Genomic DNA, 13477 nt, shown 5'->3' with positions numbered 1-13477 from the left:
TCCATGATTTGTATTTTGAATGTTACAGTTGTACTTCCTCAGTTATTCTAAAATGGACAAATAATTATTGCTGACTGTAGTCACCCTGCCATGCTATCAAATACTAGATCTTATTCTTTATATCTAACTATATTTTTAAACCCATTAACCATCTAAATTTCCTATCTTCTCAGCCCCAGCTACCCTTCCCATTCCCTGGCAACCATCATTCTTCTCTCTGTATCCATGCGTTCAATTGTTTTAATTTTTAGCTCCCACAAATAAGTGAAAGCATGAGAAGTTTGATTTTCTGTGCCTGGATTATATTTCCCTTGACATAATGTCCTCAGTTCCATCCATGTTTTGCACATGACAGGGTCTTATTCTGTTTTTCACTGTGAACTTGTATATATGTACCACATTTTCTTTATCCATTCATCTGTTGGTGGACACTAAGGGTGATTCCAAATCTTGGTTATTGTGAATCAAGCTGCAGTAAACATAGGAGTGCAGATACCTCGTCAGTATACTTATTTCTTTTGTGTGTCTATCTAGCAGTGGGATTACTGGATCATCTTGCAGTTCTACTTTTAATTTTTGAGGAACCCTCTCTACTGTTCTCCATAGTGGTGGTACCAATTTGCATTCCTGCCAACTTTTCTCCACATCCTCGCCAGTGTTCATTTTTGCCTATCTTTTGGAAAAGAGTGATTTTAACTAGAGTGAGGGGAAATTGCATTGTAGTTTTGAGTTGCGTTTCTCTGATGATCAGTGATGTTGAGTACCATTTCATGTATCTGTTTGCCATTTGTGTGTCTTCTTTTGAGAAATGTCTATTCAAATTTTTTGCCCATTTTAAAATCAGATTATTAGTTTTTTTCTATAAAGATGTTTGAGCTCCTTATTTATTCTGCTTATTATTACCTTGTCTGATGGGTAGTTTGTAAATATTTTCTCCCATTTTGTATATTGTCTTCTCACTTTGTTGATTGTTTCCTTTGCTGTGCAGGTTTTTAACTTGATATGATCACATTTGTCCGTATTTGCTTTGGTTGCTTGTGCTTATGTGGTATTACTCAAGAAATTTTTGCCCAGACCAATGGCGTGGAGAACTTCCCCATTATTATTATTATTATTTTTGAGATGGAGTCTCGCTCTGTCACCCAGGCTGGAGTGCAGTGGCATGATCTTGGCTTAATGCAACCTCTGCCTCCTGGGTTCAAGCAGTCCTTCTGCCTCAGCCTCCAGAGTAGCCGAGACTACAGGTGCATGCTACCACGCCTGGCTAATTGATTTTGTATTTTTAGTAGAGATGAGTTTCATCATGTTGGCCAGGCTGGTCTCAAACTCCTGACCTCAGGTGATCCACCCACCTTGGCCTCCCAAAGTGCTGGGATTACAGGTATGAGCCATCACACCCAGCCAATATTTTCTTTCAGTAGTTTCGTAGTTTGAGTTCTTAGAGTCTTTTTTCCATTTGCATTTGACTTTTGTATATGGTGAGAGATAGGGTCCAGTTTTATTCTTCTGTGTATGGATATCCAGTTTTCCCAGCACCATTTAGTGAAGATGCTATCCTTTTCCCAATATATATTCTTGGCATTCTTTACAGATATGAGTTCATGGTAGAAGTATGGACTTATTTCTGGGTTCTGTATTCTGTTCCATTGGTCTATTTTTATGACAGTGCCATGCTGTTTTCGTTACTATAACTCTGTGGTATAATTTGAAGTTGACAATGTTATTCCTCCAGTTGTGTTCTTTTTGCTCAGGATAGCTCTGGCTATTCTTGTTCTTTTGTGGTTCCATATAAATTTTAGGATTGTTTCTTTTTCTGTGAAAAATGTAATTGGTATTTTGATACAGATTGCACTGAATCTGTAGATTGCTTTGGGTAGTATGGATATTTTAACAATGTTTATTCTTCCAATCAATGAACAAGGAATATCTTTCTATATTTTTGTGTCCTCTTCAATTTCTTGCATCAATGTTTCATAGTTTTCATTGTAGAGATTTTTAAAAAATCTCTTTGGTTAAGATAATTCCTAGACACTTTATTTGTAGCTATTGTAAATGGGATTACTTTCTTGATTTCTTTTTCAGATTGTTTACTTTTGGCATATAGAAATGCTACTGATTTTTGTATGTTGATTTTGTATCCTGCTGCTTTACTGAATTTCTTTATCAGTTCAAACAGATTTTTTTTTTTTTTTTTTTTTGTGGAGTCTTTAACTTTTTCCAAATATAAGATTATCACCTGCAAATAATGGTAATTTGACTCCTTCTTCTCCAATTTGGATGTCCCTTATTTCTTACTCTTGTCTAATTGCTCTAATTAGGACTTCCAGTATTATGTTGAATAACAGTGGTGAAAGTGGGCACCCTTGTCATGTTTCAGATTTTAGAGTGAAGTCTTTCTGTTTTTCCCCCTTCAGTATGATGCTAGCTGTACATCTGTCATATGTGGCTTTTATTGCATTGAGTTATGTTCCTTCTATATCCAATTCTGCTTTTGAGAGACTCTGATACATTCTTCAATCTGTCAATTGAATTCTTAGGTGCAAAATTTCTGTTTGATTCTTTTAAATTATTTCAGTCTCTTTGGTAAGTGTATTTGATAGGATTCTGATTTCCTTCTTCTTGTTATCTTGGGTTTCTTTAAGCTCAAGACAGCTACTTTGAATTCTGTGCCTGGAAGGCTTTCCAAGTATTCAAAGGGAATTGAGTGTTGTGATCTAAGTCTTTGCTCACTATAGGCATATCTGCATAACCCCAAGCCCAGCAACACTGTGACTCTTGTAGGCTCATAGAGGCGTCACCTTAGTGGTTGTGGGTAAGATCTGGGAGAAATCCCTAGATCACCAAGCGGAGTCTCTTGTGCTTCTCCCTTACTTCCCCCCAAGCAAATAGAATCTCTCTCTCTCTCTGTGCTGAGCTACCTGGACTTGGGGGAGGGGTGACATGAGCACCCCCAGGGACACCACCACTGGGACTATGCTGGGTCACATGTGAAGCCAACACAATGCTGGGTCTTGCTCAAGGCCTGTGTCAACTGTTTCCTGGCTACCTCTGATATTTATTCGAGACCTAAGGGCTCTTTAGTTGGTAGGTGATGAATCCTGCCAGTATTTGGTCTCTATCCCTTAGGGCAGTGGATTTCCTTCTGGCTCAGGGGGTTGGTCTAGAAAAGCCCTCCAGGAGCCAACACTTGGAACCAGGGAATTTATAAGTCTGTTTGGTGTTTTATTTCACTATGGCTTATCTGGTACCCAAGTTGCAAGACAAAGTCCATTTTATTCTCTCTCCTTTCCTCAAGGAGAAGGACTCTCTCCCCATGGCCATCACAGCTGGGAATTTGCTGGCTGAAACCTGAAGCCAGACAGTATGGGGTCTTGCCCAAGGCCTATGGCAACTGCGGCCTGGCTACCACTGATATTTACTCAAGGGCCAAGGACCCTTTCGTAAGCAGGTGGTGAATTCTGCTAGGACAGGGCAGTAAGTTCTCTTTTAACCCAGGGTTGATCTGGAAATCTCTTCCAGGAGCTGTGGCTGGAAGGGGCTTCAGGACTCTGCTTGGTATTTTATTTTGTGGTGGCTGAACTGGTATCCAAGTTGCAAGACGAAGATCTCTTTACTCTTCCCTCTCTTCCTGGAGATGTGAGCTGCACAGTCTGGAGCTGACAGAGGCATGACACAAGCACTCCCTTGGCTGCCCTTGGTGTCTCACTAGGTTGCCACATGTACTCCAAGTCCACTGGCCCTAAGCCTAGTTCAGTACCAGGATTTGCCTAGGAATTGCAGTCTTTGTGGCCTAGACTGCATTTTAAATTTATTTAGAACCCCAGAGCACTTTACCCTGTGGTGGTGGGGCCAGTTGGAACTTAAGTTCAGACAGTTGGGATTGATGTTGTCCCTCTGGTTGGAGCTGGTTTGAATACCCCCTCCATGGTTGCTGGCTGAATTCTGCCCCATGTTGCTTTCCACTGTGACAGGGAAGCACTGAGTTCCGATGTATAGTCCCACAGTCACCGTGCTTTCTTTCCTGCAGGTGCACAGATTATCTCTCCACACCATACAGCTACCAGAGGACGGAGGAAGGGAAGTGCTGGCAATTCAAGATTGTCTTTCCTACCCTCTTCAGTGCCTTTTCCTTGATATGATTTTCAAACCAGGTACTGTGATTGCTCACCTGAGTTTAGGTTCTTATGAAGGTGCTTTCTTGTGTTGATATTTGTCCAATTTGGAGGACAGGATGGAGGGAAGGGTGATCGCTGGAGGCTTTTGTTTGGCAGTCTTGTTCATCCTACTTCTTTGGTATTAGTTTTTGACTGCAGTAAAAGTGTCCCAATTTTCACTATTAAAAAAATCGTGAGTTTTCATGAAGTGCTATTTATGCTAATATTTAATGGATATTTTTAATATTGCTTGTGATGAAATGGGAAGTATGCATGAGGTACTTCCACTACATACCAAACTATTAAGATCATCTCAAGGAAAAAGTCCTGTGAGACTGAGTTAACCTAGTCACTTCTCATGAAATATAATTTTTACTCAAATAGCTGGTTGACAAACTACAGTTATTCCACCTTTGGTATTTGGCAGACATTTTGTTGAAAAGGAATGAAGTGAGCTTGTCACCTTAAGGAAATAACTGATGAACTTTGTAACCAATGGCAAAATTCAAGCTGTTAAGCAACAATTACAATTCTGGAAACTGTTTAACTGCTGCTTTGAGCTTGACAGCTTCTCAATACCTAAAGACCTTTTTGAGGAGATTGGTGGTGATATTAAGGAATGTGATTTTTTTGATATTGTATAATGAAATGTGTCAGTATTTGGAAGATGTTATAAAATCAAGCATGGGTAAAATAATCTATTCAAAGTCCATGCTAGGCAAACGGATTTTTAACTAAGAATTGCAAAGTTCATTGATATGGTTTCAGATTTCAGTTTTGCAACTAATGCTTAAAAAGCGACTATTTGTTGAATGTTGGCATAGTATCAAAGAACAACAGTCACAATGCTCGGAAACATTATAAAATATGGCCTTTTCCAATTACATATCTATGTGAAGCATTATTTCCTTTAACCACTTTAACTAAAACAACGCCTTGTAACAGATGGAATACAGAAGACAAAATGGTACATGTTAGGGACCTCCTTTCTCTCTCAATGGTGATTTACTCTACAGGTCAGGGTTTGGCCAAATCCTGTCTAGCCATTCCAGCTATACATTGGGAGACTAGGGCAAAGACCACAGAATGGGTCTGCAGACCACTTGATGCACTATGACACCTTGGATTGTCATTTCATTTATCCTTTGGTATCTATAAGTCCCTAGTCCTACTGCGCAATGTGATGGCCTTTTGTATTTCTGGGGATCAGTGTCAGATGAGACATTGTATCCAGTAGTTCTCAAAATGTTTGGGTATTTCCCTTTTCCAGGTGCATATTCTCTCTGGGAGATGGCTAAAAGGCCTTTTGGAGGAAGAATTGGGGTAATAGTGATGTTATATACTTGTGGTGATACTACAGGGTCCTTCCTTAAAGAAACATTGCTTTCACATCAATTAATGGGCTCTAGGTCTAAGATGTTGCTTAGATTTGAAAACGGAATGAGAAGTCACAGCTTTTTAAAGTGGTAGTTGACATTAACATTCTTCTAAGCAATTCTTGACTTTTTCCTAAGCAAGCCAAATAACTGGTTTCTCGTCTTTTAAATTCCGAAACATATCACAGTCTATTAGGCTTGGTAGATCTTTGTGGGTGAAGGTACCACTTGAGCCTTGATGCCCACTATAGTAATTACAGCCATCTTACTTCTGTCAGTTAAAGATTTCCACTGAGTCTCTGCTATAGATATGATTCCCACTGATACTAGCGATCTTAGTTCCTTGACGTGTTACAGAGGACAGTCATCATCAACCTTCTCGAAGTGGACAAGCTGTCTTTACCTGTGCATTCTTTATTGTATTAGTGAAGGGCTTGTTCTTCGGGCACTCCTAGAAAAGATGGTCAGATGGCAGATTCTCCAAGCTTGTGTACTGTATTGAATCTAACATTCTTATACTCCTGAGTTGTTCCCTAGTACTCTGTTAAGGCAATTCTCACATGATACAACATTTGTTGTAGACCAATACTATATTCAAGCTTTAGGGAGCCGTCTCAGAAACACTGGGGCTGGTCCTAAGTGTCCTTGCCAAGGCAAACTCTGAGTCATGGAAGAGTTTTCTCATGTTAATACATTGTTGCCTATTCATATTTCAGTAGTTCCTTGTTTGACATCATCAAGATTCATTGTCACCCTCTCTCTCTGTCTGCTACATGTACATACTTAGCCATGTCTTTTAATTTATATCTGTTATTTTCTCTTAGAGCAAGCATTAGATTTCCCTGTGCAGACCGTGTTGTGATTCAGTCGCAGTTGCTTGTCTGCAGGCAATGGAGTGGCTCTAGAGAAGGACACACATCTTGTAGCAATGCATCTGACTCAGGTAATATGTTTTCAAGGGCCTAGACAAGTGGCACTTCCTCCTCTATCAGTGGGAATGAAGTTGCTTCCACTGACCTGAAGGTTTCAGGGCCTTTTGGGAGTTCAAGAATCGCAGGTTTGCTGGAGGTCACCAACAATGTCATCTCATCAGTGGGAAGGAAGTTGCTTCCTCTGACCTGAAAGGTTCGGGGACTTCTGGGAGTTCAAGAATCTCAGATTTGTTGGAGGTCACCAACAATTTCATCTCAGCGGCCCAGTGCTTTCCCATTAGCTATTGAGCTTTTGCATTCAGTCTCCTTTGCAGCTCTGCTTCCTTGACCGTCATTCCTGGGCATGATTTGAAACCTACTTTCCCCCGTTATCCTAAAAGATAAAGGTTTCTTTTAATACTTCCACAGATGTTTTCTGATTTTCACAGCTTGTCTTGAGGTAGGAGTCTAACTTTAGGAGCCTTAACAAAAGTAACCAACTCCACAATCCTTAAAATTACCTTTGCTCCACACCATTTATGCCATAGCTACTGCATTCACTCTCTGCCTGGAATTCATCCTGATTCACCACCTGTAAGAATCTTAGTGCTTAGTATTGGTTACTGTGTGCAAGGAGTTGCAACCAACCGACTTACTACCATCTGACCAGTTCCAATTTCATCTCAGGAGTCTGCTTTCCAGGGCCAGTTTTGATCCCAGTTTTCTTAGAGTTTCTGCCAGAAAGCTTACACTAAGACAGGGGCTTGTATGTAGGTACTTTATTTTTGAGGAAGTATTTTCAGGGAAGAAGAGGATAGGGTGTGGGAAGCATGAAACAGAAGTAGGGAAAGCTGATACAGGGTACATCGTTGTCTGTGCTCTCACTGAGGGGAACTGCAGCTAGACCCTTGTGGGGTTTTCTAAGTAGCTGCATATAATGAACCTCAAGAGTTTCCACTGGAGGAACAGCATGCAGATCCAGTTATCCACAACCTCCCCTCCATGGGATTGCACATGCCCCACCCCCGATTCCCTCATATTGTCAGGTTGTGCATGCTGAGGAACTTCCTGCAGGCTTCCCAAGCAGCCGGGTCACACAAGCTCTGGAGTAGACTGAGAGTGCAGTGCAGTTGAGACAAGACGCTGTCCAATTACCTATCCGAAGAACAGGTGCAGCACTGGGGGCTGAAGCACATGGTGGATTTAAGAGAACGTGAGATGGGCGCATTCAGTGTCTATGACATTCTCTCACTGACCTTTAACTTTTCTCTGTTTTGGATTCCTGCAACCATGACTATTATCTGGGCAATGTTCTAATTTATAACTGCCTGACTTAGAAATATTTAGCTCCAATTTCTTACTCTCTGATTGCTGCACAGTATTTTTAATCAATACTGTACAGTATAATACCTCTTTATAATAAAAAATGAACATATATAAGTTGGTCTCAGAAGCTCTTTAGAAAACATTTTTAGAGCTAACTTTGTTACTATTTCAGAAAAAATAATTTAGTGAACTCAACTTCATTCATCAGATTTTTTATTTTGAACCTAATATAGTCCAGGCACATATTAGATTTGTTGTGCTGACAATATAGTGAAGGCTGTGGCACGCAAATAAGTCATTTCAGAACATTGTGAGAAGTTCTGCCATATACATATGCTCAATACTGAAGGATTAGAGAGGAAGGAGGAGCCAATCTTGCTAATAAAGGTAACAAAGAAGGTTTCACAGGGAAGTTACACTTTGAAGTCGATTGTGAGGGATGAGTTGAGCCTGGGTAGATGGAGAAGTAACAACATTTGCAAAAGCACAGAAACATAAAGGAGTGTGTCGTCTTCATAATAAGGGGTTGAGGCAGCATATTTCAGGTGGTGTCTGGTGGGAGTGGAAATAAGAGATTTAAAATAAATATGGACAGGAAAGTTAGAAACAGACTATGCCAGATCTTGTATAGTATATTAGGGAATTCTTTTCTTGTTAGAAAACAACAGATTTGAATTTTAGCTTTGTGATGGAGGGGAAACTAAATTCGAGAAGAGGGCCAGGGTGAGAGAGATCGGTTAGAAGATTATTACAATAAGCTGTGCAAGAGAAAATATAGCCATGAACGGGGGCAGCGGCAGTAGGAATAGAGAATGATGGATGGAATTCTGAGGTATATGTGAAATAGAATCAACAATGTTTACTTAATTCAGTTTTGAAGTAGAGAAAGGGAAGAATCCATATTCTATTTTGGTGACTGGTCGATGATGCCATTGCCTAAGATAAGGATGTCAGGGGAAACCCGTATTTGGATGTCAGGGAAAAATGGGTTCATTTTGAGAACTGTTGAGGTATTTGTGGCAGAATCATACCATGAAGCCCATTAAGGGAAAACATTCTGTTTCCAGAAGAGCTCATCCGCTTCCGTGATCTCAGTTACCAACTACAGGAAGATGACTGTATTTATATATCCAGGACAAATTGCCCTTTTGAGTATAAAACAGTGTTTCGCAGTATCTCAGGGTTGTCATATACAAAACTAAACTTATTTTCCTTCAATTTCTCTCTTTATCCAGTGTCTTTATATTGGAAAATGGTATTTTCATTTAAACAGTTCATTCATTTTATGAATATATTCAAGAAATATTCGCTATTTCTTTGAACCTACTTTGAACCTAATATAGTCCAGGCACATATTAGATGTGTGGTGCTGACAATGTAGTAAAGGCTGTGGTCATGCAAATAAGTCATTTCAGGGCATTGTGAGAAGTTCTGCCCTATACATATGCTCAATACTGAAGGATTAGAGAGGAAGGAGGGGCCATATTGGTAATAAAGGTAACAAAGAAGGCTTCACAGGGGAGTTACACTTTGAAGTCAATTTTGAAGGATGAGTTGAGCCTGGGTAGATGGAGAAGTAACATTTGCAAAAGCACAGAAACATAAAGGAGTGTGTCGTCTTCATAATAAGGGGTTGTGCCAGACACAGTTTTAGGGTGCTGGGATGCAGTAGTGAACAAAACAAGTCTCTGCTCTCATTTCCAAAACAATAAAACAAAAATGAATAAAAAATAGGTTAGATGATGGTAACCCCTATTTTAGAAAATAAAGCAACCTTAGGGTGCTGGAGAGTGAGAGGGTTGTTTTCAATAGGGTAGTCGGGGAAAGTGTCTCCTACGAGGTAACATTTGAGCTGAATTCTGGAGAAAGTGAAGGGGTGAGATTGTGGGACACCTAGTGTATTCTTTTCCTATTGCTATGGTAATCAACACCATCAATTTAGTGGCTTAAAACAATGTACATGTATGATCTTACCATTCTGAATGTCGAAAGTCCAAAATGCATAGGCAGAGCTGCATCCCTTCTGGATGCTCTGGGGGAGGGTGGGTTCTAGGCCCTTGCCAGATTCTAGAGGCTGCCCACATTCCCTGGTCTTCATCTCCACCTTCATCTTCGAGGCCAGCAGCATAGTTCCTTGAAAGAGCCATCCTCCTGTCTCTCTCCCTTTCTTCATCTCCCTCTGCTGCTGCTGTCACATCTGCTTCTCTGCCTCTCTCTCATAAGAACCCTGGTGATTATATCAAGCCCAACTGAATGATCTATGAACATCTCCTCATTTCAAGATTCTTCACTTAGGCCAGCGTGTTGTCTCACACCTGTAATCCCACCATGTTGGGAGGCCAAGTGGGTGGATCACTTGAGTCCAGTAGTTCGAGACCGGCCTGGTCAACATGGTGAAACCACGTCTCTACAAAAAATACAAAAATTAGCTGGGTGTGGTGGCACATGTCTGTAATCCCAGTTACTCAGGAGGCTGAGGCATGAGAATTGCTTGAATCCAGGAGGTGGATGTTGTAGTGATCGGAGATCATACCACTGCATGCCAGCCTGGGCGACAGAGACTCTGTCTCAAACAAAACAAACAACAAGAACAACAACAACAACAAAAGATTATTAACTTAGTTACATCTGCAAAGTTCTTTGCCATGCTAGGTAAAATATTCACAGGTTTTGGGGATAAGAACATGGACATTTTTGGGTGGCCATTATTCTGCCTACCGCACACAGTTATATATCCACTCCATGTAGGAGAAAACACATCTAAAAGCTTTGATTTGTGAAGTGGGGGTTGTGTTTTCAAAAAGGAAGTAAAGAAGAAAGAAAGAAAACAAAGCTTCCAGTTAAGAGCATGTACATGGTGCTAGTGCCAGAAACCTGGGAGTATTATGTCTAGTTAGTCACTAAATATTTTCTATTGAAGCTTCTAAACATTTCTTGATTCTGTGTATTTCTCCATTTTATGGTCAAAATCTCTGATCAAAGCACAACAATCTTTTATGTGGACTCTTAGCTCTGAAACCATTTCCTCATTCCACTCTTGACTCTTACAATCTATTCTCTTCAGTGAAGTAAGGATCTTTTCAAAATGGAAATTGAATCATGTTAACTCTCTACTTAAAGTTCTTATGTGAATTTCTGGTCGGTCCTAGGTTAATTGGCCTTCTGTATCCATATTTCTTTGCACATTCTCCTAAAAAACACTTAGATTAACAAGGGGCACACTACATAAATAAACAACAGAATTCTCACCAGAGCGACTGATGGTACTGTTAGCTTGTACACACAGAGAGCTCGGGAGAATAAGCTGAACAATTGCAAATGGAATAGCGGATTGGGGTGCAGAGGACACAGACTAAGCACAGTCAAAATCAGCCCTGGAGAAAGCCCAACATTATGTATTAAAATACTGGGCTCAGCAACAGGGACAGGAAAGGGTTTTGAAAGTGTGTGGACTTGAGTGGCTCTCTCAACAAAGCAGATAAATAGAAAGGGGCAGGCATCCTTTATAAACATGTAGTGGAAGGAGAGAAAGAAGTACCTGGAGAAAAGCAAGGATGTGGCAGAAACAATAGAGAATCACAGGAAAAAACAGCTCATTCCTACCCCTAACCATATTATCCAAGAAGGAAGCTGCACTTTCCTCTACAAATAAATAACCATATTTTTGAACAAGCAATTTTGTTCAGGAAATGAATTGGAACAAGAAAAATCCATACACAGTTACTGTAAGAAGCAAAGAGAAAATGAAAATCAAACACTTCAGCTGAATTGAGAATTCCCCACCAAAAGAACCACAAAGTAGAAGAAAACTGTAATGCGATACTCTAAACTGAATTGAATAGCCTTAAACCAAACATTTCATGATTTCTACTCTACCTAAATGTAACTAACTAAATAATCAACTAGGAAGGAATAGCTCTTCCTTTCAGTAGAGTGAAAAATCGTGAATATGTATTGAATGATGAAGTTAGAAAATGCAGTTTTGCAACCACTGTAGATATTATTCAGGAAAGAATTTTTAACAGGTGTTAAAACCAGTGGGTGGTATTTTGAAGAAGATATTTGGATGAAATACAGTTATGGCCACATAATGGTATTTATTTATTTATTATAAAAGGAAAAATAGCAGCATCACGGTGGAGAGACCTAGTAGGTACTATGTTAACCTAAAGATCAAAGCTAACGTTTCTAATATTGGTTACATTGATACCACATGTACCCTAATGTGATTTGATGAGAAGAACACATTATTTATTCAGTATTCCAGCCCCAAGTAACTACCTGACTGTAATCATAAGGAAACCTGAGATGAACTCAAATTGAAGGACTATCCTTTAAAAATGTCAGGATGTGAAAGGAAAAGAAAGGTGAAGGAATTATTTCAGATTAAATGAGATTAAAGAGATACGACAAATAAGTACAAGGTATGAAGTTGGATTGGATCCTGGACAAGAAAGAAGAGGCTACATAGGACATGACTGGACGTCACGTGGTCAGTAGCTTGGTGACTACCAAGACCAAAAGGACCACTGTTGCAGCTGCTGAGTTGACTTGCCACATGCCTATGGATTTGGCCAGGAAGGAGGCAAAAAGCCCAATTGATTTTAGGCAGTTATGACTGACACAGCATAAGCTAGATCAGCATGGTGTCAACTTCTCATGTTCCTCATGTAACAAAGTGATACCAACTTCAGGGGCCAGATGGCAGCTAGCATGGCCGGTGGGTTACTTGGGCAGTGAGGTGACAACTCTAGAATACAGCCAATGAGTTGTACAGATTTACTCAGAACCCTGCAGCTATATCCTGAAAGTGGGTAGGGCTACCACTGGGAAGTCCTGTGCTCTGCTAGAAACTAGGGAAATAGATGAGAAACAGCTTCGTGGCAGTTCCTACCAAGGCTGCGCACCTCCCCTGGGTCTAGGAAGAATCACGGGGCATTTTGCCAGGACTCAGGTCAAAGTGTGGCCAAGCCTTGCCTACATGGACGATGTGGAGACATGCAAGGTTGTTAGCGTGCCACGTGGTAGAACTATTGTCTTATGTTGCAGGCAGAATAATACCCACCCTTTCAGATGAAATCTACTCCTTAACCCTGGAGCCTGTGAATATATTTACCTTACATGGCTAAAAAATCTTTTGGATATGATGAAGGTTACAGATCTTGAGTGGGGAGAGGATTCTCGATTATATAAGGGTGGACTTAACCTAATCACATATTTCTTAAAAGGGAACAGTCTTTCCTGGCCATAGTCAGAGAGATAAAAACACGGACAAATGAGAGAGATATGATTATGAGAAGTTCTCAATCCACCATTGTTGATCTTGAAATGGAGAAGGCGACTAAAGTCAAGAGAGACATTGGTCTCTAGAATCTGGTAAATACTGTCATTTTACAGCCAGCTACAGGGTCTGTGGTCCTACAACATCAAATATCTGAATTTTGCCAGTCACCTGAATGAGCAGCTACAGATTTTCTCCTTGAGCCCTTAGAGAGGAATTCAGTCAGCTTGATTGAAGTTCTGTGAGATTTATACCAGATTTTCAATCTATAAGACTTTAAGAATACATTTGTGTAGTTTTAAGCCACTAAGTTTGTGGTAACTTGTTGCGGCCGCAATAGAAAAAGAGTCTATCCCATATTAGGATAATTGACTAAGTTGAAACATGGGTAATGGTATTGTACCCTTTACTATTCACAAAATTTCATAG

The sequence above is a fragment of the Rhinopithecus roxellana genome, chromosome 6, assembly GCF_007565055.1.
Source record: "Rhinopithecus roxellana isolate Shanxi Qingling chromosome 6, ASM756505v1, whole genome shotgun sequence".
Classification (NCBI taxonomy): Eukaryota; Metazoa; Chordata; class Mammalia; order Primates; family Cercopithecidae; genus Rhinopithecus; species Rhinopithecus roxellana.
This window is presented reverse-complemented; position numbering follows the sequence as displayed.